The sequence below is a fragment of the Protopterus annectens genome, chromosome 1.part0, assembly GCF_019279795.1.
Source record: "Protopterus annectens isolate FY-2018-M chromosome 1.part0, PAN1.0, whole genome shotgun sequence".
Classification (NCBI taxonomy): domain Eukaryota; kingdom Metazoa; phylum Chordata; order Ceratodontiformes; family Protopteridae; genus Protopterus; species Protopterus annectens.
This window is the reverse complement of record NC_056725.1, coordinates 1,966,310,223-1,966,337,497: the sequence shown is the minus strand read 5'-3', so window position 1 is coordinate 1,966,337,497 and position 27,275 is coordinate 1,966,310,223.

Genomic DNA, 27,275 nt, shown 5'->3' with positions numbered 1-27,275 from the left:
GTCCCAGCATATGTGGGACTCACCGTGGGACCTCCTTGTCCACTGGTCCTGCACCACCTTCAGGTGGAACTGCCTCAGGGGATGGTGCTTGTCCACATCCGGGTACGAACAGGATCCTTTCGCCTGAAGCCATGTCCAGGATCTTGTGCATAAGGAGCTCTGGAAAGCATTGGGAGGTCTGCTATGCCAGCTTGAATGCTGTGTGGTGCATTTAGAGGGTCAGTCTGCCCCTCCTGCTCAGCCCCCAGTACAGCCAGCTTTGGGGCCATGAAGGTGCAGTGATGACATGGGTGGGAACCTCAGTCTCACTGTATCCATTTGGGGGCTTGTGTGCTTCTCGTTACCAAACACCCCTCCCCATCCAAGGTGTTTTCCCCCCAACATGTGTCATATACCACCACTGTATGCTGTCTTGTCTATCTTGTCTGTCTTCCTACCAAACCTACTTCCCTAAATGTACCTACTATCCTTCCCCAACATCCCACTCTCACCTTAGAAAAAAAAAGGCAATCTGATCCCAAAAAAGAAAAATTTGCCCCATACATAGCTGTCCATTTCACACACGTCTCCACTGGATATATGTAATCTGGTCTAATTGGCTTCTCAACACATTATTGTTGTCCTCACTGCTTTCTAAGGGGTTTTAGTGTCCAAATTTACCTCCAAATTAAGTATATATGCACAGCTATTGCTGTAGAAAAATGGATAGCTATGGACTTTCCCTTCACCCATCCTGCACATCCCTAGCTATCTTTCATATTACTTTCCCTCTTGGTGCCCCCTTTTTCACCAATTTCCTATCACCCCTTTTTCTTTTCTTTTAAAGAAATTAGCGTGGGGATAAGAGGCAGTAAACAGTAGAAAGCGGGACTAAGCCTGTTTGCATGGTGCTAAGTGATGCCTACACAGATTAAGTTCATTTAAGGCTGTCTGTCAGCATAATTAACCTAAAGTTAGCATTGATTACCAATGCGCAAACCCACACAAACCTGCTTACAACTGCTTAAAAGTGCCTTAATAAGTCTGTATCCAAAAGCCCTTGTCCTTCACAACAACAAAATAATCAGCCCTTGCATGTCTTGCACCCATGACCCTGCACACCATAGCCACAACAATTTATCACTAAGCCATCCGAGCTGTAAATATGTCTGATTTTATTTCAAACATATCATTCAGTAGAGTCATTCAACACTAGATAAAAGGCTTGTTGTTAACATAAATTAAGCTTTGTAGATATATATTAATGTATATGTGTATGGAGATGAATATATATATATATATATATATAGATATATATATATATATAGTATATAATATATACATATATCTGAATATGCACATATATATATATATATATATATATATATATATATATATATATATATATATATATATATATAGTGGCCACAATGGTGTATCTGTTAGCTATGCCACCTCACAGCAAGAGATTCTCCAGTTCAAACCTCGGCTGGGGTGCCTACTGTGTGGAGTCTGAATGTCCTCCCTGTGGTCGCGTTGGTTTCCACCGGGTGCTCTGGTTTCCTCCCACATCCCAAAGACATGCTGTAGGTGGACTGGATACTCTAAATTGGCCTTAGGCATGAGTGCATGTGTGTGTGTGCCTTCTGTGGAAGGTTGGGCGCCAGGCTGGCAACTCAACACCATAAAACTCCACTACCAATCATGAGTGGACAGGTGATCCGTTGTGGGGACCCCTAACCAGGAAAAAGCCAAAAGATGAAAAAGAAAGAAGATATGTATATATATATATATATATATATATATATATATATATATATATATATATATAAATAAATAAATATATATATATATATATATATATATATATATATATAGTGCAGTCGGACATCAGATCCATATTCTGAACCTCATATTTCAACAAATCTGTCCAAAGGCTGTCAAAATGGGGGGTCAATGGGCCCAAACTAGGGACCTCTTTTAATTATTGCCCTCATACCTTCCTCCCCAGCAGCAACAGTTCTGCCTTGCAGCAAAATAATTAGTCCTGCCAAGACTTGAACCTAGGGCCCTATAAACTACAACCAAAGCAATGTACCATTACACAACCTGAGCTCTATAAGGTAGTGATGATTTTCCAAGCATATCAGTTAGTACAGTCATTCAACAGTAGGGAAAGAAGTCTGTTGAATCAGTCATGTTCTCTATATCTACATGTATTTATGTATGTAGATACATATATGTGGAAAAATCTATATGTTCATGCTTACCCTAGAATTTCTGCTTTTCTCTTTTCCTAGTTGAACTCTACAGTTCCCTACAAAATGGTGTCTACATGACTGCAATCAGTTTCTCTCTACATTTAAACAGAGTAGGTTACACACAAAAAGCATTTGTTAAGCTTTCACTTACAGTGCTTTGTAATTAAGCAGGTCACCATATTGGTCAGCCATAGGGCTCTTTGCTTCTACTTGAGTGGTTGCCTCCTTCCCCTGTAACTGCAGTAAACTGACTCTTACATTAGAGCTGTAATACTTACCTTATAGCTTTAAGACACCTTAGGAAACCTTGTAAACTGCAATAGCCCCGCTACGTTCGCCCTCGCTACACTCGGGCTCACTTCGCTCCCCTCCCTGTCCCCAATTTCCTCCCACCCCCAGTACCTCTAAATTTATAGTACTATAGCCACTCCCCCACTTTCTAGATCCTATCTGCTTTCATCTGGGATAATTCCACCCACCCCTATTCTACTACCTACATTTAATAGCACCTATTAGCTTTCATCTGGCATTCTCCCATCCCCCCTTCCAGTACCTTTACCTCACCACTCTATCTGCTGGTGTTGCATCACCAGGTAAAACAGTTCCTTCACTCACTAGCTGAATCACATATAATGATATACTCCTTTTTACTACCCCTCTTGTTCACACCCCTCTTGTTCACACCATACCTCCTTACCTTGTATGAAAACCAGTTTCTTACGGGATTTCAGGTCCCAAAAGGCCATACTATCACCCCAGCTGTAAATCCTTCCACCTTCAACCATACTTACAGTACCAGATCCTATCCAACATCTTGTTCAGTCTATCAACATCTCAACCCCAGGCACATTAGCTCTAGATCCAAACACTACCACAAACTAATAAAAAAAATTCCTGAAGTTCATCACCAAGTATAGACTCAACCTAATACTTGGTGGTGATATTCACCCCAACCCTGGCCCACTCACTTCAGATACACATACCCCCTCTACTTGTAATCTAAGCTACAAACCTACAATTAATAGGCCAACTAACTCTCTCCTAGTCTGTCATCTCAATATTAGAAGCATTAATAACAAGGTACATGCATTGCATGCACTTCTGGATGTCCATTCCCCTGAGATTCTCTGTTTATCTGAAACCTGGTTAAAACCTAACACTAAAGACAATGAAGTGTTACCACCTGGGTACAACATAGACATGCTGGATCGTGCTTCGAGGGAGGGGGTGGGGTAGCTGCACTCTATAAATCTGAGTTGAATGTCACTATAGATGTAATACAACCTCCTCAGATTAATAACTCTGAGATTCTTGCCACCAAATTGCAACTTAATAAAAATAAATGCATTAATATCATCTGTATGTACATTCCCCCAGGTAGCAATATATCTACATTTGAAGATATCCTGCACTGGTTATCATGTCACTACCACCAAGAAACCCTACTACTTGGAGACTTTAACATAGACTGGGGCACCTGTTCCTTAGAATCCCCAACCACCCATATTAACCTGCATGCATTTACACAAATCATATCCACCCTACCAGGATACGTAAACCCAACCAAAAGAAAGTATACTTGACTGGGTACTCATAAACAGTCACCCCCAACTGTACACCTCTGGTACCCTCCTTAATGGCCTAAGCGATCACCTTCTCACATATGTAATTAAGCATAAAACCATTAATTCCCAACAACCCTTACTCAGAAAGGTTAAAAACAATAAAAACTTTGACCCTGCCAAATTCCAACAAGAACTAAACTCATGTAATTGGTCTATTCTAAAACACCTCCCCTTAGAGGAAGCAGTAGCATACTTTAACAACAAATTCCTTGAGATCCTTGATTTGCATGCACCTGTTCGTTCAAAGAGAACCAAGGCAAAAAACTGCACCATGGATTTCTATAGAGTCTAAACTCAAAATTACCCTTAGAAACAAAGCATGGGCTTTATGGCATTCTTCTAAAGACCCTCAAGATCACATTAAATACAGGCAATCCAGGAACGAAACCAAAAAATCAATTTTACAAGACAAAAAACAATACTACTGTAATTTACAGACAGTAAATCAAAATAACCCTCAGAAGTTTTGGGCAGGTTTAAATAATCTACTACATCCTGGACAAACTTCAACCCCAATCCCTGCTGCTACTATTGATAAAACCCCTGAAGATGTTTCTGATAGTTTTAACCAATTCTTTACTGAGACAATTCAAGCCCTAGCTAGCCAACTACCTCTTAGCTCCCCTGGTCCTGAAAGTAGCACCCCTAGAATCCTACTTGCGTTCAGCTTCCAACCAGTCGCCACTTCACTTATCCGTACCTTGATAAAAAAATTAAAACCCACTATACTTTCTGCTGATCAACTCCCTGCCGAGTACCTACAAAAATCAGCTGATGCTATTGCTTATCCCGTCTCAATACTAATCAATTGAACCATAGTAGAAGCTAAAATTCCCACTATCTGGAAAATATCCTATGTAATCCCACTTCACAAAGGAGGCAGCTCTTTTGAATTCTCCAATTATAGGCCAATAGCTATACTCTCTCCACTTGCAAAGATTATGGAAAAATGTTTTCATAGACAACTCATGCACCACCTAATCCAAAATCGCCTTATGGCAGACACTCAGCATGGCTTCCGTCCTCATCACAACACTACTTCAGCCCTCCTAGTCTTTACTAACACCATAAACCATAATTGAAACAATAATTATATATCCTCAGCCCTCTTTTTGGATCTTTCCAAGGCATTCAATATGGTTGATCACCAACTTTTAATCCACACCCTGCAAACATTCTGTCTAGATACTGGAGCCCTCTAATGGTTTCAATCCTACCTGAATGGCAGGCTGTCCTCTGGCAGAACAAACTCTCTAACCTTCTACCTAACACCCTCGGAGTACCACAAGGCTCTATACTAGGGCCCTTGCTGTTCTCCATCTTCATTAACGATCTTTATACTGTCATCCCAAAAGTCAGCTGTATCCAATATGCTGATGACTCTACTCTGATTTGCTCAGCCACATCTCCAGTAGAGTTATGCTCAGCTACCCAGACCACATTTAATACAATAGAAAACTGGCTTTCTGAACATCGTCTGATCCTAAATCCCAAAAAAACTAAAATGCTGTTATTTTCACCAACACGTAGGTCTACCACTTTCACCTTTACCATAAAATCAAATGATGGCACAATAATCTCCCCTGACCCATCTACAAAACTATTAGGTGTCATCATAGACAATTATCTCAAATTTGACCTACATGTTAACCAATCTATCAAAACCATCAATAAAAAACTAGGGTCACTTTACAGAATAAAAGCCTTCCTAACCCCTCCAGCTAAAATTGCCATAGCTCGCTCTCACCTTCTTTCAACCCTTCTGTATGCATCCCCTCTACTCTCGAATTTGAACAAGACTGTCCTTAACAAACTCTCAATTTGCTACAACCACATTGCCAGGTTTGCCACTGGGCTGCCTTTTAGGACACATCATTGCATCAATCTAAATCAGCTTGGTGGCTTGAACTACCTAGCCTAATCCAGTATAACCAACTGATTATGGCCTATAAAATCCTCTATAATCCGGACAATACTCCTGCACTTAAAAATATTATCACCCCTATAACAATCCTAGACCGCTTCGATCCTCTAACAAACTACTAATTCAGACTAGCAAAATTAATAACACAGCCGGTGATTCTCTCTTTTCAAACTCTGTAAGTAGATCCTGGAACTCTCTTCCAGCTGATATTAACTTACTTTCCACCTTAGGTCAATTTAAAACTAGACTCAAACAACATTTGTCACTTAACTGGCTATGTCAATGTATCAAGCCTGGCTAACTTGAATGTGTAAAAATCTGTTAACCAGTTTACTGTGTAATTTAATTTAATCCTGACTTGTGTTCAGGACTAACTGTGACCTGTGGAACTTGTTTAACTTGCTTACTTATGTAATCTCTGTAAATAGTCTGTTTGTAATATGTAATGCTGGTATTATGTAATGCTGTATCTGCTTACCCTTGGAGCTTTTCTCCCTGGGCCTCCGCTGAAAATGGACATGCATCCAGTTGGACTATCCCGGTCAACAAATGTAAAATAAAATAAATAAATAAATATGTATATATATATATCTATATATATATATCTATATATATATATATATATATATATATATATATATATACACAATATACATCTAAACCTATATCTACATATATGCATGCACATATATAGAAAGGTGAATAAATATACACACACACGCATATATATATATATGTGTGTGTGTGTGTGTGTGTGTGTGTGTGTGTGTGTGTGTGTGTGTGTGCATATATATGAATATATAATTGTATACATAAATATACAGAAATATATGACAGCTATAAACACATGCAATCTGAGGGTCATGCTGCTGCACCCTAGTAGTCTAAATCTGAAAGTTCACTCACTGGAAATATTACTTAAAATGGGGAACAATGACATCTGTGCTTTAACAGAGACCTGGTTAAGGGCAGCAGGAATCACCCCTGCACTACCAGCCTATAACTCATTCCACACATTTTGGCTGCAGAACTTGGACTGAAGTTCCAAAGGTGGCGGTATTTCCATATTCATAAAGGATGCCTACACCTCCAGAGTGGTAGACCAACATTATGCATCACAGATCCTGCAGGTGTAGCAAACATTGGATAAGACAGTGGTTCAGGTTGTAGCCTGCTATATGTCCCCAGATGTGTCCCAAGACTCACACTCCATGCCCCTAAACACACTGAAGAAGATTAGTATCCAACCTAACACTCTCATACTGGTTGACTTCAACTACCCCACCATTAACTGTGAAAGCTACTCATGTATTGATGCACTTGCCCATCACAACAACCTGGCCCTTACTAACATGGGCGATTGTTGCTGTACACCAATAGTCAACTCCTCCCTTGTTATATCTGACCACAAAGTAATCACCATTGGAAATCCACAGCCCCCCCCCCCCCCCCACACAGGTAACCACCATGAAAAGCCTTTCCAAATCTAACTATGAGCTCCTAAAAACAGAGGTGGCTAACCTCACTGCAGCCATGCAAATGGAGACTAGTTGCATGGCTGCTGAATCAAACATCAATGCACTATGAACATATACGCAAATGCATGGATATTGACATATCCAATAGAACCAGGACCCTCACCACCAATAAATGGAAGCCAATTTTGTAATCCTTGGCCATAAAGAAACTGTACAACAGAAGGAGGAAACTGATACAGAATAAGGTGAAGTCACAAGACTGGAAAAAAACCCTTATCAGTCTCAATTAAAAGTTGAGATCCCTCATCAAATACTACAAAGTTAGCTGTGAAAACAGAATTGGAGCACATAGTAAAGACAACCAAAAGGCCTCATACAGTTATGTAAAGAATCTCCATGGCAATGCCAAGATTTGCTCTGAGCTACTAGACAATGGTACCTCCTAGACTGAGCCAACAAATATTGCCAATATACTGGCTGACAGATTGAGTTGAAACTTTATCCCCTCTCCCAACAACGGACCAATCACAATACCAGCACACTGCCAGACACCCAGTATTACTGTTGCACAGGTCAAAATACCACTGTCCAAGGCCAAAAATACAGCTTCTATGGGACCTGACAATATCCCTGGCTGTGTTCTACATGAACTATAGAGTGACCTGGCACCTCACCGGTGTGCCTTGTTCAAGCACGGCCTCACATCAGGCTTTGTCCCTACTGAATTGCGCACTGCTACAGTCACCCCTCTCCACAAAGGAGGTGCGACTACAGGCCCTGGGAAATACTGTCACAACTTTCTGACAAGTCTGTCATGCAAAGCTGTGGAATGCATCATCATGCACTTAATAAACAGGAATATGAGAATCTGCAGACTCGGGATCCCACACAGTTTACTTTTTTGAAGTGTAGGTCATACCAGCTCAATCAACCTTTTCAACTTCTTGGAGCCAGTCAACTGAGTTGTGGATGAAGGCAAGGTGGTGCATACAGTCTACCTTGATCTAGACAAAGGCTTTGATAACATTCGCCACTCAGGAATCATGCAAAACCTCACTAAGATAGGCATCAACCCCTATATCACTAGGTGGGTTGCAAACTGGATCACAGATAGGACTCACATTGTGGAAATAGCTGACTCCAAGTCATAATTCTGAGCAGTCATAAGTGGAGTAGGAATGAAGGCAAGAAATAATGATAATAAATATGTCTGAGCCTCATTGACATCTGGACAAAGCCTGACATCAGGGTAGAGTGGACAAATTGCTGTCATACATTGAGACAGTTTCAGATGTAACTGTGTTTGTTGTAACATATCTTTTATGAGGAATATGACATCAAAAATACCAATAGATGTGAGTATTTACTGATTGAATTTCCCCAGGGTCCATGGCTGATTTACCAAGGAAAACAACTGTCTTGGGAACAGATAAAACATAACAAGCAAACATGTGGCCAGTCTGTGGGCAGTGTGCCATTGGAGAGGTATGTCAGAGACATATCACTGTTAGTTGTGAAGTCTCACTAAATGTATGTGCACAAAAACCCTGTCAATCTGTCAATCCACCATGTGTATAACACCACTGATGGCATAGAATCTGTTCACAAATCTGTGGACATGCCCACCTTGTTGTTTGGCTGTCTCCACATGTCCTGTCCTGTGATGTATTTCCACCTACTGTATGTGAATCTGTAGACCACCACCTCTGTAATGTCCCTCACACAGGCAAGGAAAAGTGGCATGGCCAAAATTAAGAAAGGTCCCATATGTCGGAACTAGCAGCAGTGTCCAGGCCCACAGCACAATACTATGTGAGCACCTACATGGTGGTATGGCCTTAGCAATAACTGACATCTGCACATCTGTTCAGAGGACAGACAGACAGTAGATAGCCAACAGGTTATGCATCAGGATGAATGTTTTGAAAGATAGAAGTCTGTAACTGAAAGGTATGCCATTACTACATGACAGCAGTCCTCAATTACATGTCCAAAAAACATAGAAGTCTACACTTAATATCATAATATCAGATCAGTATCGAATAGGAGATACATAAAAATAGCATTTATATCACATCATCAAAAGCCGAAAACACCGAATACCATTTAATCGAACCTAAATAATCTAAAGTACACAATATCGAATATTCAGAACAGTGAATTTTTTCCCAGGGAAAAAATTCGCTATTCCGAAACACATTCATACAACACAGGCCCACCAAAAAAACAGCAATCCACACACTTACACTTAAAATCATACATCTAACTCTATACTAAACTATACAAACACTACTATCTATCCACTTACCTTAACCCAACCCTAACCCTAAGGTCCGTCACTATCGCACACTCACCTTACCCATGCCATAACCCTATCTCACTTAACCCACCCCTAACCCTAAACTCTGTCAACATCACACACTCACCTCACCAGCACCCTAACCCTAACTCACGTAACCCATGCCCTAAACCTAATGTCCACACAACCACACACTTACCTGAAACCCCGTAACTTTCCACCACAGTGCTAAAAATAACGAAGCCACAGAAACGGACAACCAAATTCTTTCCCTAGGAAAGAATTTGATGTTCTGCAACTTTGCTATTTTTAGCGTTCACTGTATAGGGTTCGACATTATGGCATTCGCCATTATCGGCTTTCGATAACGTGATATGAAGCCTAAAAACATACAGCTCAAGCATCAAGTCCCAACTTTGCATGAAGGGGTGTATGGTTCTAGTACTACAATCTGCAATCTAGTTTTATTGGAAAAGCACTGGTAAAGGTACTAACGTAATGATACAATATGTGTTAAACTATTTTTGTCAACCAGTGCACTGTAGCTGGTGTAACATGCAAGTGTGACTGCATATAACCTGTGATACTACCCATGTATAAAACAAGTACAAAGAAAAAAGATGGTGGTTCTACCCATGTATACCCAGGTGTCCCATACATTATAGTCACAGCCTTTGCTACTGTAATGACAGCACATAGAAGCATGTTATGTACAGGAAGTTAAATACACTTATTAAAGATGTCATTACCCTGCTACTTTATCAGACTGGAATGTGACCAGTGGTTACCAGGGCTGAGCTAAGCATAGCAGGTTTAATCATTGCTTAAATATAAATGCTAAGCAGATTTTTGCACTGGTAAGCGAAGCCTACACAGTGTAAGTGCCTATTTGTTTAACCGTATGTTAGCACCACTTACCGTTGTGCAAACCTGCACAAATACGCTTAAAGCTGCCTTAATCACTCTGTATCCAACAGTCCTTGTTCTACTTAGCAACACAATAAACAGCCCTTACAGGTCTTGAACCCAAGACCCTGCACACCATTGCAAAAGCAATTTACCAGTAAGCCACCTCATATGTATAGTGTTAGCGTGTTTTCTCAAACATACCCTTATTTACAACTAGTTTACAATAGGGAAGAGACACTGTGCAAGTAGCAAGGATTGATATCTACAAATATATATATCTGAAAAGAAACATATACATACAGAAAGAGATATATATGTATGGAGATACATATATGTGTATAACAATATATATTTATATATATATATATATATATATATATATATGTATTACTAATAAATACTGAGGTGTGTGTGTATATATATATATATATATATATATATATATATATATATATATACGGGTCTAGGTTACAACGTCGACAGATGAGAAGACCGACAGCGAAATCACCTACGCGAGAAGATCGACGGATGAAAACACCGACGCGGAGAACACCGAGATGGGGAAAGGATGTGTAAGTATGTGGTAGTGACGGACGTTAGGGTGCGAGTAAGGTAAGTGTGCGATGTTGGCGGTCTGTAGGGGTAGGGGTGGGTTAAGTGAGTTAGGGTTAGGGCGCGAGTTAGGTAAGGGTGCAGTAGTGAATGTTTTGGGTTAGGGGCGGGTTAAGTGAGTTAGGGTTAGGGCACGGGTTAGGTAAGGGTGCAGTAGTGAATTTGTTTGGGTTAGGGGCGGGTTAAGTGAGTTAGGGTTAGGGTGCGGGTTAGGTAAGGGTGCAGTAGTGAATTTGTTTGGGTTAGGGGCGGGTTAAGTGAGTTAGGGTCAGGATGCGGTTAGGTTAGTGTGCGATAGTGACGGACCTTAGGGTTTAGGGTAGTGGATAGTTGTGTATGTAAGGTTTAGTGTTTGTTTGTTAGGATTTAGGTGTGCTTGTGTTGTGTGTGTGGTTTTTGGTCAGGGAATTTGTTTTGTTTATTGGTTGTTGTGATGATGTGTTGAGTGTGTGTGGTGTCGTGTTTGTGAGCTGTTGATGATGTGGTGTCGGTGATGTCGTTGTCGATGTTGTGTGCTGTTGGTGTTATAACCTAGAACCATATATACATATATATATATATATATATATATATATATACACACACACACACACACACACACACACACACACACACACACACACACACACACACACACACACACACACACACACACACACACACACACACACACATATATATATATATATATATATATATATATATATATATATATATATATATATATATATACACATACATGTCTCAAAATGCCCATACAAACATATGCTGCTGATAGACCACCCATAACTAGGGCAGCATACACATTTGGATACAAAAGAACCCAAGGCACTCACATCTGCCACCCCCCACAGTCCAAATAAATAAATGAACAGTACACTGCTACAAAATCATGATAGGCCATACACAATGGCCAGACATACAACAACCTCGTAGCAAAACAACTAAAATGACTGAGCATAGCAAAGAAAAATACAACCAGCCATCTATTCACACATGTTTATTATACTCTGATGTCTTGGCCAAGACCTTCAAGGAGTAAAAGATTACAGGAAATAATTGCCTTAATGACAAGAAGCAATTAACACTTAATTACATAATTAAATACACAGCCTTCAATTACACTCCTCTTTTAACCCCAAAGGGATAAAGTATCACATTTAATATTAGTAAATTGATTCTGTATATAACAGTTGTCCTTTTAAGAATGTTTCTTCAAAGTGAGGAACAGAATTATTCCAAAACACTACCTTGGAACCCACTACTGTCCCCATGGTGAGATTTATTCAAATGTACAGCTATAGAACTCTCTTCTTTCTTATCCGTAATATGTCTCATATGTTCTAACAGCCTAGTTTTAAAACATGTGTTACTCTCCCCCACATAAAATATGTTACAAGGGCATCTAAGAGCATTCTTCATATGCTAACATCTGGAATGTACAGACTCCAACATGTTTCCAGCCTTTCCTCTCAGTAGGAATGACAGCACTAAATAATGGTAGACCATTATACCTATCAACCTCCTACTGATTGACATCTGGACAAAGCCTGACATAATTGGTGGACAGAGGCCCAAATACATGGCCATACTTGAAATATTGCAGTCATACACTGAGAAAGTTGCTGGTGTTACAGGGTTTGTTTTAAGATATCTATTCTGAGGTATATCAAGTCAGAAAAACAAATGGATGTTAGCATTTACTGATTGCAATCACCAGACTATGCTACTGATTTGCCAAGGACGACACCTGTCTCGTGAACAGACCAAACATAACAGGCTAACCTGTGGCCATTATGTGGATAGCCCTACAGTTGAGCGCTATGTAGAGGCAGAACTTTGCCAGACTGAAACCAATGCAGATGTAGCATATTCAGACAAACCCTGTTAAACTAGCAGTACTCCAAACATACAACAGCAATACTCACATTCTGCCCCTAAGTCTTGAACCTTCTCCACCATTTATTTGGCTTATCTCCACAAGTCCTGTTGTAAGAGATATTGGCTCACACATCTCCAGGATGTATTCCTCACAGGTACGGGAAAAGGCCAACACACACATGGAGTACTCAGTTCTAGGAAGTGTGTTGCCAAGACATTGGCTATTAGAAGAACTACACAGCTGTTCTGCATGAAATTAGTAAGTGGGGAACACCAATTGGTGCACAGGCTATCACCTGGTCATGAGCATCACCTACAAAATCCATGCTGCCACCTATTCAAACCAGCTTTATCCCTGTACGAGAGAGAGAGAAACCGGAAAAGAGAAGAAAAAAAACGTAAGTGGAACATCTAAGCATGTATTTGAATGTAGTACTTGGTCTGTAATAATGGGAAATATGATATGGAAGAATATATGTCCCAACAGGACTTGCTGTACTAATGTCCTGCTGAATAGCTGTTATCGCCATAGCATCTGGCCCTTTCTGCAGTGGGAGAGATCACAGCCATACCTCTCAACTGTACAGATCTTCACAGAATGTCCAGATTTTCACATCTTAGTTATTTGGCTGTTTCTCCTGAAATCTGTACATTTCTGGCAAATATCTGAGGATTGAAGTCATAAAGTAATGGCAAACATATGAGTTTATGACTCCACATCCTTAAGAATATTCACGGTAATGCAAAATGTATTATTCTACAAACTTCCTAAGTTTGTATCAGGAATATTTAAAGTCTGGCCCTATTTATCCCCCCATCATTTTAAGCTTTGTCCAGATGTGGTGCTCTAAGAGGTTGTGAGGTAGGATGACAGCTCTGGAGCCTGACTCACCCTGAGAAAGGACAGCTCACATATGACAACCGCTGGGGTGGTTGTCAAACAGTTGAGACTGTCCATATCCATATGTTACCTGTGAATATGAGTATGATACATGTTTGTCTTGTAAATCTAAGAGACCTATATAGGGCATGTGCAAAGTACAGTACTGCTGCAGACATGTGTGTTGAACTGCATGTGATATATTGAATTAATAACATTCAACTGTACACTGTTATGCTGGACAGTAAGCACATCTGTGACTGATATCTGTAGTCACCTACACATATACCTGTGTTATGTCAGCCAAACCATTGGCAAGTCTGTGAGCAATGACAATGTAACATAATAGCCTAATTATGACAGTTGGACATCTTCCAGGTTATCACAGTGATGTCAAAGCCTACTGTGTAATCAACTTACTAATGTATTGTGCAGCTATATTGATAGAGTATCAATATTGATGTCTCTTTTGTCACCCATTTATGTGTGCCATTGTCCAGATGTCCTGCTATAACAAGTTGGGAAATATGATTGAGCAGCAAGAGTGTAAATACAGTGTGGCATACTAACATAGAACAGAAATGTATACCAGGTATCCCCTGAGCACATGTGTGTATGCATATGTTAAGCTGGAGGGCGCAAAACTAATAACATGGGTTTCAAGCAGTCAGTCAAGTACATAGGTTGTCCATGTTGCACATGTGTGTAATATCAGTGTCAGTGCATACAACAGACATAAATGTGTACAGCTACTGGTTGTTGCATTGCTCTGACACTGATATGGGTACTAGAATAGGCATGATTATTAGGTAGTAATCAGAGAAGTGTCCAACTGTGTTATGACCCTCTGTCCATGCCTCCACTAACAGATATGTCAACACCTATATACAGTGGATATCACAAGTGTACACACCCCTGTTGGAATGCCAGGTTTGTGTGCTGTATGAATGAGACCACAGAAAATCATTCCACAATGTTTCTTATCTTGAATGTGACCCCTAACCTGTACAATTCCATTGAAAAACAAATAAAGGTCTTTATAGGAAGGTGAGCAACTAATGCCAAGTGAAGATGTGCCATGATGTTAGAGTCCAAACCAAGACGAATGAATGCTGTAACCATCTCAAGACTTACATACACAACATATCAGTTTAAGGGTGTGCACACTCATTCAAATGGCTTATTGTACTAATTATTATTTCCATATGTTTTCACAGACCAGATTGTTATGTTTTCAATTGAATTGTACAGGCTATAGGTCACATGAGGTAAAGTATTACAGGTGGCAGAAAGTCTGCCTTCAGTTCCACCCTTACATCATGCTGTTTCTTTCTGTCTTGCACTTCAAATAGCATTATGGCTTGGCACTTCAGCAGGTTATTGTATCAATAAGTGTGACACACCTGGGAGCCATCAGCAGTACTCATTCATCACAGAAGTAGCCCCAGTATTTACTAGTTATGTCCACCCCTCCTGGCATAATTGAAGGGCTGTTTTCTGTGCTTTCACCCATTAACCTGGTGCACTTGTCCATTCTGAGGCACTGTTGCAACTGCCTCATGTACACAGACAACCATCCCCTCTAAATTCCAAACACTCAGATCTGTGAGAGTTACCCGTATATAACCCAATGTGGACATATGCACTCTCCAGCAAAGACTGGACTAGCAGGTCAAGAGGATAAGATCAACACCTGCACCACACCATGTGGTACACGTAGCTCACCATGACACCTACTTTGACAGCCATGACATTCAGTGAAAAGCCACACACCCACCTTCACAGAGGCACTCAATGAACATTTACCCAAACAGCACAGACCAGCAAGACAGACACCCACTCAGACACCACGACATGGCACATGCCAAGGGACACATATTTAACATACACATTGTGCTCCTCAATCTAAGCTCTTAAGGCTAACCACCTTGCACAATACAGTGATCATGGGTAACTCAGTACTGAGGCACACACATATCCCACTCACTAAGTTGAATGTGGAGCAGGTAACAGCCAAATATCTATCACATGCCAGCATCCAACACATGACATAGCCAGTCATGGCACTCCACAACTATGAGTATCACTCTGTATCCATGTGGGTGTAAATGATCTGGGACAAACCTTCCTGGACTACATGACAAGAGACATGGTTGAACTCTCTGATTATGTGGTCCAGGCAGGTGTAACAGTAGCCCTGAGCAGTACCCCACCATCACCCAGAATGATGCTGCAGTATTATAAACAGATGATTGACTGCAACATTGGCTTACGTGTTTTGTGTCATTCTCAGGGAATCCAGTATCTCTCTGCTTGGGATGACATGATTGATAGAACACAATGACTTGTCACAGATGTCCTGCATCTGTCAGTGCTGGGTTTACAGGTACTGGTTAAGTGTCTTGCCACAAAAACCAAAAACGGACCAGCACAACGATGATGCAGGCAAAAGTATTTATTTAAGACTAAATCTCATAAAACAAAAGTAATGTTGAGCAAACCAGTTTCAGCTGAAAAAACAGCCTTCTTCAGTGCTGAAACAAAATTAAATAATGATTTTAACAACCAGAACATCCTGGTCTTTGATATATATCCACTGATTTAAAGAGGTATTGCCAAAAAAAGTTTGTGGATTGTATCTGATGCATCCATCTCTTAAACAATACAATAAAAAATGAATATGAAGGAATGAGGAGATGGTAATAAAAATGATTACCTAAAAACATGTAGCATGAAAAACATTTCATGAAAAACATAACAGGAAAAACATATCAGGAAAAACATATCAGGAAAAAACATAGCAGGAAAAAGCAGGTTGACAATTATGCCATCTCATTTAATTCAGGTTTGAACAAAGCCCCTAACCTGGTTATCCACATGGTTTCCATGTTATTAAGTTTGTTGTGCCAACCTGCTTTATAATTCCTATGCATTTGAATTTTATCAATGATAGTAAATTTAAAAACAGACGTGGTATGTTGAATAGTGTGTTTATAAAGGGCACTGGACAGACGCTGATTTCTAATAGCACTGAGGTGTTCACTGATCCTCAGTTTAAATGGTCTTGACGTTTGACCCGCATAAAATGATGAACAGGTGCATGTAGCTAAGTAAATGACCCAATCTGAGCTGCAGTTACCAAAAATGTTAATTTTATATACTTTAAATGTATTTTTACTTGAAAATTCTTTGGTTTTAAAAATATGTTGACAGGCACTGCAGTACCCACAAGGGAAGCAGCCAAGCAATGGGTCAAGAAATAAGGTGGTTTGGACAGGTATTGCTGGTGTGTACCTTTTGTAATGTGTCAACCTTGAATGGATAGTCCTACTCCTCCTGTATGAAAAAGCACATTTGTCTGGTAAAATCTCATTCAAAAGTTCATGGGATTTAAGTATATCCCAATGTCTGTCAATGATTTGTCTGAATCTAGATGTATTGTTCCCAAAAGTAGTAACAAATCTGATTGGCTGCCTAGGACTGGAATTGTCATTGTGTTCCTTATTATGATATTGTAATAAGGTGGGTCGTGTCACATGTTTGATTTGTTGAATGGTATGAGAGATCTGATGTTTGGGATATCCACGATCAATAAACCTATTTGACAAATCTTGTGCACAGGTTTCATATTGTTCATGTGATGAGCATATGCATTTCATATGCAAAAATTGGGATTTTTGGGATATTTTGGATGATGTGGCAGGGTTGAGAGCTGGATGCATGTAATAATGTGTTATACTGAGGAAACTTCCTATGTACATGTGTAGCTAGAGTATGATCCATCTGTCTAGAAACAACAACATCCAAGAAAACAATCTCTTCATATTCAATATTTAGGGTAAATTGTATATCCCAAGGGTTGTTGTTGAGATATTGAACGAAATCAGACACATGGTCCCTATCCCCATGCCACACCATCCAACAATCATCTAAATATCTCCTCCAGATGTCAAGATAGTTTATATATAAATTATGATCCACATCATAGATGAATGATTGCTCAAAAAATCCCATGAAAAGGTCAGCATATATAGGGGCAAAGGACGCCCCCATTGCCATTCCCTTAGTCTGCCAGTAAGGTTGTCCATCAAAGTAAAATATATTTTTGCATAACACATACTCAGTCAGCTTGACCAGAAAATTATTGAAACCAGTTGAATATAACCCTGATTTGTTTAGCCAATATGAAATAGCTGTTATTCCGGCTTCATGTGGTATACTTGTGTATAAAGATGACACACAATTGGCTTCCAGTTGTGAGTCCTGAATGATATTCAGGAACTCAGTAGTATCTTGTATTCTAGATCTAACATGAACCAAAAGGGGTTTCAATAATATGTAAGGAAAGCAGAAAGTGGTTCTGTAAGAGAGCCTCTGCCCGAGACAATTGGTCTTCTTGGGGGGTTAATAGAATCTTTATGGATTTTAGGAAGTAAATATAAGTACTGGGGCATAGGTTCAGCCACTTTGAGTTGTCTGAAAATCTGTCTACTAATGATCCCATCTTCCATCGCTAAATCCAGTAGAGAATCTATTTGTGCCTTAAAATTGGGTGTAGGATCCACAACCATCTTAATGTAAAAACGAGTATCAGCCAGCTGTCTATGCACCTCATCTTTATATGTACTATGATCCATAACCACAACACCACCCCCTTTATTAGCCGGAGTGATAACTATGGACTGGTTAAGTTGGAGTTCAGTTAATGCATCTCTCTGAGCTTGAGTAAGGTTATGATGAACAGATGAGTACCTACTGGAAAAATGCAAATATTTTATGACACATTCCTTAAATATAGAAACATGTTTATCCATAGGTGGTGCAAAATCAGATTTACCAAATTTAAACTGAGTAGATCTTTGAGTAGAGTCATGATCTGAAAAAAAATATCTTAAGATTAACCAATCTACAGAATTCATTAACATCATTTAACAAATTGAATTCAGAAACAGGTGCGGAGGGCACAAAATTCAGACCTTTATTCAATACTCGAATATGTACAGGTGATAGTTCAAAAGATGAGATGTTATGTACATTGTTCACTATTTCACCATCTGTTGTAGAAGTACTTGTAAACTGGTTGTTCCCATGTCTGTTTCTATGCTTTCTGCCCCCCCCTGCATGTCTTATGTCTAAAGGGTCTAAAGGGTCAGACACCTTTCGCTTGGCAGCAGGGGACGCCTGATGTGAAGGTACATTATAATCGGTGGCTGAGGAGTTATCATCCTCTGAAGTCATACTGACTGAAGAATCCATCCTTTTTAAAATTGACCTGGGCCTTTTTCTGCCTTGATTGCTTTTATTTTTGATAGCTCTATCCGTGAACCTGACATTCTTTGATACTACAAAGGGTTTCCCTTTCTCATAATCGGACAAATCCCGATTAAATTTCTGTATTTTTCTCTTGATCAGTTGTTGTTCTAAATTAGCCAAATCTTTGGCCAAAACTGAAGTATGTTCCTGAAAATAGGTTGCAGTTTGAAATGCCTGTGCCTCTATACAAACTTTGTTAATTTCAACAATTTCTGATTCAATAATTCTTTCATAGTACCCAATCAAGGTATTAACAAACAACATAGCTGCTTGGTGTTGTGCCAATGCCCAATCTTGTGATAACTGAGCATCAACATTAGAAACAAGGGGTTGTAAATGGATCCTAAGACCTCTAGGAGTAATATCTTTGAGTTTGTAGGCCTTGAATAACCTCAAGTGCCAAATGTTAGACCTAAGATGTTTCATATTTTTTGCCAAATTATGAAAGATGAATCCACATTTTTGTTTGGAGTCATACTCAATGTTATTACTATTAGTTGACCCCCTATTGTGGAAGCCAAATGCTTCCAAATTGTCCTTGTCAGCTGATAGACCTTTCAAGATACCAATAAGGTCCATGTTAGAACCAAAGTATGCAGTACAGCAACCAAGGTCTTAAACCTACCGTCAAGACTATAAAAGTCTAAAAAGCAGTGAATATGTTGATCACTCTTGACTATATGATAATGTATTGCATGTGAACCAATATCCGTAGAACAACACACACCCACAGGGCAAGCCACCAATCACACCCAACACTATCTACATACAGTGAATAATATGGCAATAATATATATGTATAAGATATGAATATGTTGGACAATTCCTCTCATAAATTACCACCTCTCTACAATATAGAGGTAGATAGAAAGGCAGATAGAAAGGCTGAATCTTAACAACTTGATAATATAATCATAAGATTATGACATAGTTCTCTAGCCGACTATTCGTCTCTGCTACCATTTTGTGAAACCATTCTCTGTAAATTCCAACTGGACATTCATCCCTAATATTATGTTAAAAACTGTTGGATATATTAGAAATCATAAATTTGTATGGACCTTCGTCCCAAATGAATAATATTACAGATAAGGATAAATGTCGTGAGAAGTAGTATCAATATAGTCTAAACTCCCTGCAAAAAATATAGTGTATAGGGTAAAGGTTACCGGCCCATGCAAGTGCACTATTGCTCCACAAACAAGATCACAGCAGCACAAAACCATATGAAAATATTATTGGTTAAAAACAGTGGGTAGGATGAGAGCTGGGTTGGAACCACATATAATATATACATACATTGGTTGCTTGATAACTACACTACTTGCAACATACAAAATGTGCATAGGTAAATTAGGTTAATCCTGAATCCCAAAAAAGTATCCTGAACAAACAAGTTATCAATGAAACATCAATATTGCTTGGTCGATAGAGCCACACAGCGAATGTCAATATAAAAAACAAAATGGGTTAGCTAGTATCAAACTCTAAAAAAAACATAAGTGTCTTGCCACCCCTATAATGCCTTATTTGGCAGTGTTCTTCATGTAGTTACCACCATAACAGCTAGACATGTATGCAATCTGAGGGTCATGCTACTCAGCAGTAGACATCTAACTGTCAGGATGCAGTCATTCAAAGCGCTCATTGGAGTGGAGGACATTAACATTTCTGCTGTAATGGAGAGGTGGTTCACAGCAGCAGACATAAGCCCTGCAGTATCAGGCACATTCCACAGCTGTCAGTCTCCAAACATGGACCACACCACACCTCCACAGGTGGTGTTGTCTCCATATTCATTATGGATAGGAACACCTCCAAACTAGTATCCCAGCAAAATGTATTGGAGGTACTTCCTGTACAACTGCCTTGGAGTAATAGTGCAATCCAGACCATAGCCTGCTATGGGTCCACATCTATGTCCCTAGACTGTCAATGCACATTCCTCAACACTCTGCCATCTATGACAGTCAAATGCAACACTGACATAGTATGAGACTTCAATTACCCCTCCATCACCTGGCAAAAGTAGTCAAGTGCCAGTATAGTGGCCCAACACTTCCTGGGGTTCATTATTTCCAATGCCCTGGACCAGCATGTACTAACCCCCAGTGAGGGTACAACAACCTTGACCTGTGTTGACTACTTGTTGCTCATCCATAGTTGTCAATCCCTAACTGGTGAGATCCACACAGGCTGTAATCAACATGAAAATCAACATGTCAGCCACACCCCCCACAAAGGTAATTACCTTGCAAAACCTCTCAAAAGCTGACTTTGCAGCCATAAAAACAGGGGTGGATGACTTCACTGCACACATGACAATGGGAAATAGCTATATGACTGTCAAATCATACACATATGCACTGTACAAACAGGTAGATGAATGCACAGTACTAGCCATAGCCACCAGAACCCAGACACTGTCCTCCAAACACTGGGAGACAATGTGATTGTCCCCTGCCATTACTAAAGTATACAATAGAATGAGGGCACTGTTGCTGAGAAAGGTGGTGTCCCATGAATGTTGAACTCCCTTATTAGCCTCAAACACAACTTGGGATCCCTCATGGAATCACCTACAGGCATCTATGAAGGCAGACATGCAGCAGACACTGAAGACAATCACAAAAGCCATTGATAGTTACATCAGCAACCTCCACAGCATTAAACACAAGTGCTGTAAGTTACTACACAATGCTAATACCTATCCTGAGGCAACAGATATTGGCCACAGTCTTGGCAACACATTCAGTACCAGCTTTATCCCTCTCCCCCCCACAAGTGTAAAATCACAATGGCAGATGAATGGCAGGCACACACCGGTACTGCAGGCCAGGTTAGACCTGCATTGTCCACAGACAAGAATATAGCTTCCATGGGACACCAACATATCCACGGCTGTGAGCTACATGACATAAAGTGACCTTGAACCAAAGCTGTGGACAGGGGTGCTCAGAGGAGAATGGCTGCTCATCCAGCCCATGTTGAGACTGCCACTGCTGCATTAACCAGGTGCATGTTTCGGTCTGTAATGGATGCACAGTCATGTAATGAACGTAACACGAGACAAATGAGCAGGCTGGTTGAAGAACATCTCCCTGGTGCACATGATGATTTTTGTGAACTCCCTGGGGTCCTGCATGTAGGCAGTGAGATCAATGATAGGTGGTGGGGTCAGGTCGTGGCACTCCTCCATCATGGAGTATCTGTGCTTGAATGTTTGGCAGATGGGAGGCAGCAGCCACATAGAGGTAGCTCAGCACTATGATCAGCTGGGCGTGCAAGTGGCAGTGCACCATCACACTCCCATATGGGCAGTAATACCAGCAATACTAAGGGTTGTGTGATGTCCATGCCAAGACATGGCAGGCCATAGACAGGTGGTCCTGTGTGGTCCCAACAGGGACACGGATCTAGAGGACAACCGTCACTATCAGGAAGCAGTACTATGTCTGGCCTTGTCTCTGGTGGTTTCCATGATATCCATGGCAAGTCTGGTTCCCGTATCTGTGGCCAGAGACAGTGAACTGCACACCCTGCCATGTACAAGCCATAGCTGTCCAAAAAAAATCATTGTAGGGCAGCCACATGACGTGTCTGTGTGCATGCAGACACACACACACACACACACACACACACACACACACACACACACACACACACACACACACTTCACAATCAATAAAAGGTCACCTCCACACAGTGCACCACACCTGCACAGGCCATGCCATTCCCATACCCCAAACACACATCAATACCATCAACCGAATGGCACACCCTAGACCTCTGGCAAAACCACACCACACCCTGTGCATATGATGAAACCTGTGTCAGATCCCTGCCATCAAAACCATTGATGCAGGGACATACATGTATGGGTCTGATGCACAGGGTGAACTTACTAAATTGTAGATATGTAATGCTGTGTACGTTGCTGTCATCTGACATTTGTAAAGGGTACACATCATAGTGTGTGTACAGTGTTAGCCATGATGCATTATTACTATTATTAATGTTGAGTGAATGTGTTCACACATGCTGTATCTTGTTTCTGTTCTACGCATCTGTGTGTCACCAGGATGTGGCCCTGCAGCAAGACCAAAGAGTATGGCAGTGTGGTAACACATCAACAATGTTTTAGGCAGGGTACAGCTGTATCTGCATGGATTTCCCAGGTCTGTAACACAGTGATTGCATATGCCTCACAGATTATAGGGCTGAGGGTTATACATAGGTATATGTTGATTTACAACATCTGCTGTACAGTCGAGAATGGTGCATGTTGTGGTTTGGACACATCTCTAATTGCTAATAACCACAGCCACAGGGGATATTCATCAACCAAATACACTGAGATTATTATTTACACACACACACACACACACACACACACACACACACACACACACACACACACACACACACACACACACACACATATATAGGCACACACTTGCCAGTACTGAGATCCATAGGTTCATTGCTTCATAGGTGTTTAGTAGGTGAATGGGCTTGAAGGCTCTACAAGGCTAGCCCAAGGGAGTACCCTGGCATCAGGCCACAACACAATAGTCCTCAATGTGGCTCAGGAGTATAGTCATTGGAGTTGTCCCAGGGGTGAGTATTGTATTCCCCATCCACTCATCCAGATTTCTATTGTGGGTAGCCAATGAAGTGAACTGCTTCACATGTATGTGATTTATATTCCATAACATGGACAGTGTCTGGGTTGTGAACCTGTCCCACAAGCATGTCCTTTGAAGTGTAGAAGTGTGCTTGAGGTCTTTGGTGCATGTTGTGTGAAGAGATTGCTATCTTCAGATGTAGCATTCCTGACCTAGTTTGGTGAGACATGGCCATGTAACTGAGGTAGTGATTGTACCTACATAGACAGTATGATATGGGGATTCATTGGAGTTATTGGAGTCTGTCCATACAGGGCATGTGTATAAGGCATGGTATTCTCTTTGTGGGGTACGTTTGTAGACTCTACAGTTGTTGCAGGTGTCCAGTGGGGGTACATGGCAAAAATGCCACTGTACACATTGATTGGGCTACTGAGGTGAGCTAAAGGGTGACCATGTCCTTTTACTTGCTGGATAACACGCACTTAGTCAGGAGATGTAACACATCAAAGTACTTTCTGATGTCAGTGGCACTGTTGTGGTCAACAGACTACCCGTGTTCCCCATTCTGTTATAACAATGGCACTGTTCAGTGGACTACCAGCAATGTATTACTTCATGTGAGCCATGGCGTTCTCAAAGGTAATGGTCGCACATCTCTTGGCATTGAGGTAATGTCCAGGGTTCCGACAACAGTCATAGGTGTAAGAGTGGCCTTTGCACATGATGTCTACATCACATGAATTGGGAATGCTACTCACTAAACTAGGTATAAATCCCTATGTCACAAGATGGGTTGCCAACTGGCTCACTGACAGAACCCACACTGTGAAAGTAGCAGACTCTAAATCCAACGTCAGACCAGTGACAAGTGGAGTAGCACTGGGTTCAGTCCTGGGTCCTCTCCTGTTTGGTATCTACTTCTCTGAAGTACAGGCTAACACAGAAGGTCTTTGGCTAACAACATTTTCAGATGACTGCAAACTAGGAGCCATAATCAAAACTCCTAACAATGTGGACATCCTACAAAAGGGCCTCACTGAGACAGATGCCTGGTGTCAAAGCCATGGCCTCAAGCTCAATTCCAAAAAGTGCATTGTCATCCCTTTTGGTAAAATCTCTGTACCCATGAACTACCACATAGGCAATAGTCTACTGTGATAAAAGACTTTGGGACACAGGTGGACAGTATTCTCTCCTTTGATAATCACTTTGCCACAGTAATCAGGAAATCCTTCTATGTGGCACACCTCATCACAAAAGGTTTCTCATCCAGGAAAAAAGAGATCATTGTTCCCCTCTACTCATCACTCATTAGACCCATTATACAGTACAATGCCCCTTTTGGTATGTACCTCACAAGACATCTACAACAACTGGAAAGACTGCAGAAATACCTCACAAAGAGGATTACCGGCCTCAAACAGATACCCTATGCAGACCATCTCAAAAAACTCCAGCTTTACTCTGTTGCATATCGCGTACTCAGAGGTGATCTCTGCCTAACATACAAAGCTATGTTAAACCCACAGCTGTTGGACATGCTCCACTTAACAAAATCCCAATCCCTGCAAGTTACATGCTCTAGGGACCTAAACCTTGTCACCACAATAAACAGAACATGCTGGAGGGATATATTCCTGTCCCAGAGACTTCCCATACTCTGGAACAAACTGCCTATCTATATCAAACAAAGCTCCTCATTAGCACTCTTCAAGAAAAATCTTGATGATTGGATGGGAGATATGAAATTCACTCCAGGGATCACTTCTGTGGCTCTGCTTGACAGCGGCACAGGAAAATAATTTTCTTGGGTGGCAAAAGCCAGGGTACCATTTGGCTAGGCTTATATAGGCCCTAGGGCCAATAACCTAGTACCTACCTATGAACCTATGAACCTATGAACCCACCTTACTGCTGTTTGCAAAAATTTTCAGCCAGGGTGCCTTTGTGTTCTCCTGCACCTCAGAAGGGTAGATTCCAAACATGAGAGGACATGCGTCCATACCCTGTGTGACACCAGTCATGTCTGGTCATCGGTTTGACATGGAGTCCACTGCAATCACACCGTAGGTACTATCTGTATGGCAGTTTGCAAAAGAATTACTGATATAGTGGTTGATGCCTAGCTAAGTGTGTTTGTGTATGATTCCTGGGTGGAGACTGGTCTCTGAGTATAGAAGGGTTGCCTATATTGTTAACTACTCCATACTGTCACATAGTCATTGCACATGGCACTACACATTTAGGGCTGTAGATTGTCTACACCGACCTCTATGGTGTTTGACAAATGTTGGCCTTGTAATGTGGACATTGGGACATATACTAGGTCATCAATATAATAATTTAGCAAATCCCACCCCCCCAAGGGATTCTGTTATTACACAATCACACCAACACCCACACAGGATACCGATGACAGCCAGACACACACACTTGCCAGTACTGAGCTTCACATCCCTACCTATCTATGTATTGCTACTACAGTGTTACGCATTTATCCCATGCACAACAGAGCTTATAGGATGGATGTTGTCCCAAGGTACTTCTAAGGTGAGGGACATCACCAGCCCTTGTAAATAATGACATCAGGTGATGTAGTGGGTGAGAGATTTCATAAAACACTTTACCCTACACACACATTTGCCAGGAGTGAGTTTGAAACTTTTGTCTAACTATGGTTTCAGATCTTTATGTTACACATTTACCACATGCACCACTGAGCTTACATGGTTTAGGGTTGCTAACAGGTACTTCTAAAGTGAATGATATCTGCAGGACTGCTAAAGTAGGGTACTGAGAAGTGTACTGGGAGTAAATTTGGCAAAAATCTTTAAGGCACAAACACACACACACACACACACACACACACATATATATATATATATATATATATATATATATGTGTGTGTGTGTGTGTGTGTGTGAGTGTGTGTGTGTGTGTATATATATATATATATATATATATATATATATATATATATATATATTCACACAAACTTGCCAGGAATGAGATTCAAACCCTCTTCCTATGCAGTTATTACGCATTTAACGCAGGCGCCGCATACATTACAGGTAGAGCAGCATCCAAACATACCTCTAAGGTGAGTGACATCAGCAGCCATTGTAAAGTATTACACTTTGAAATGTACTGGCTGTGTATGGACACAAAATTTTCCAACCTACAGATACACACACACACTTACAATTTCCAGAACTGCAGTTAGACCTTCTATTTAAGTAGTGTTTTGCACTACAGTATCACTCAGTTATCATGAGCACCATGGAGCTTATATGGTGGAGAGTTGTCCAAAGGTATCTTTCTAGGTGAGTGACATCAACAGCAGTGCTAAAGGAGAGGTAAGGGAAGTGTAGTGAGTGTGAATGACTTCAAAATCATGTCTCTACAAAGAAACATATACTCTGTCTCACTCAAACATACACATTTTCACAGTTGCCAGGACTGGGGTTAGAACTCCTACCTAT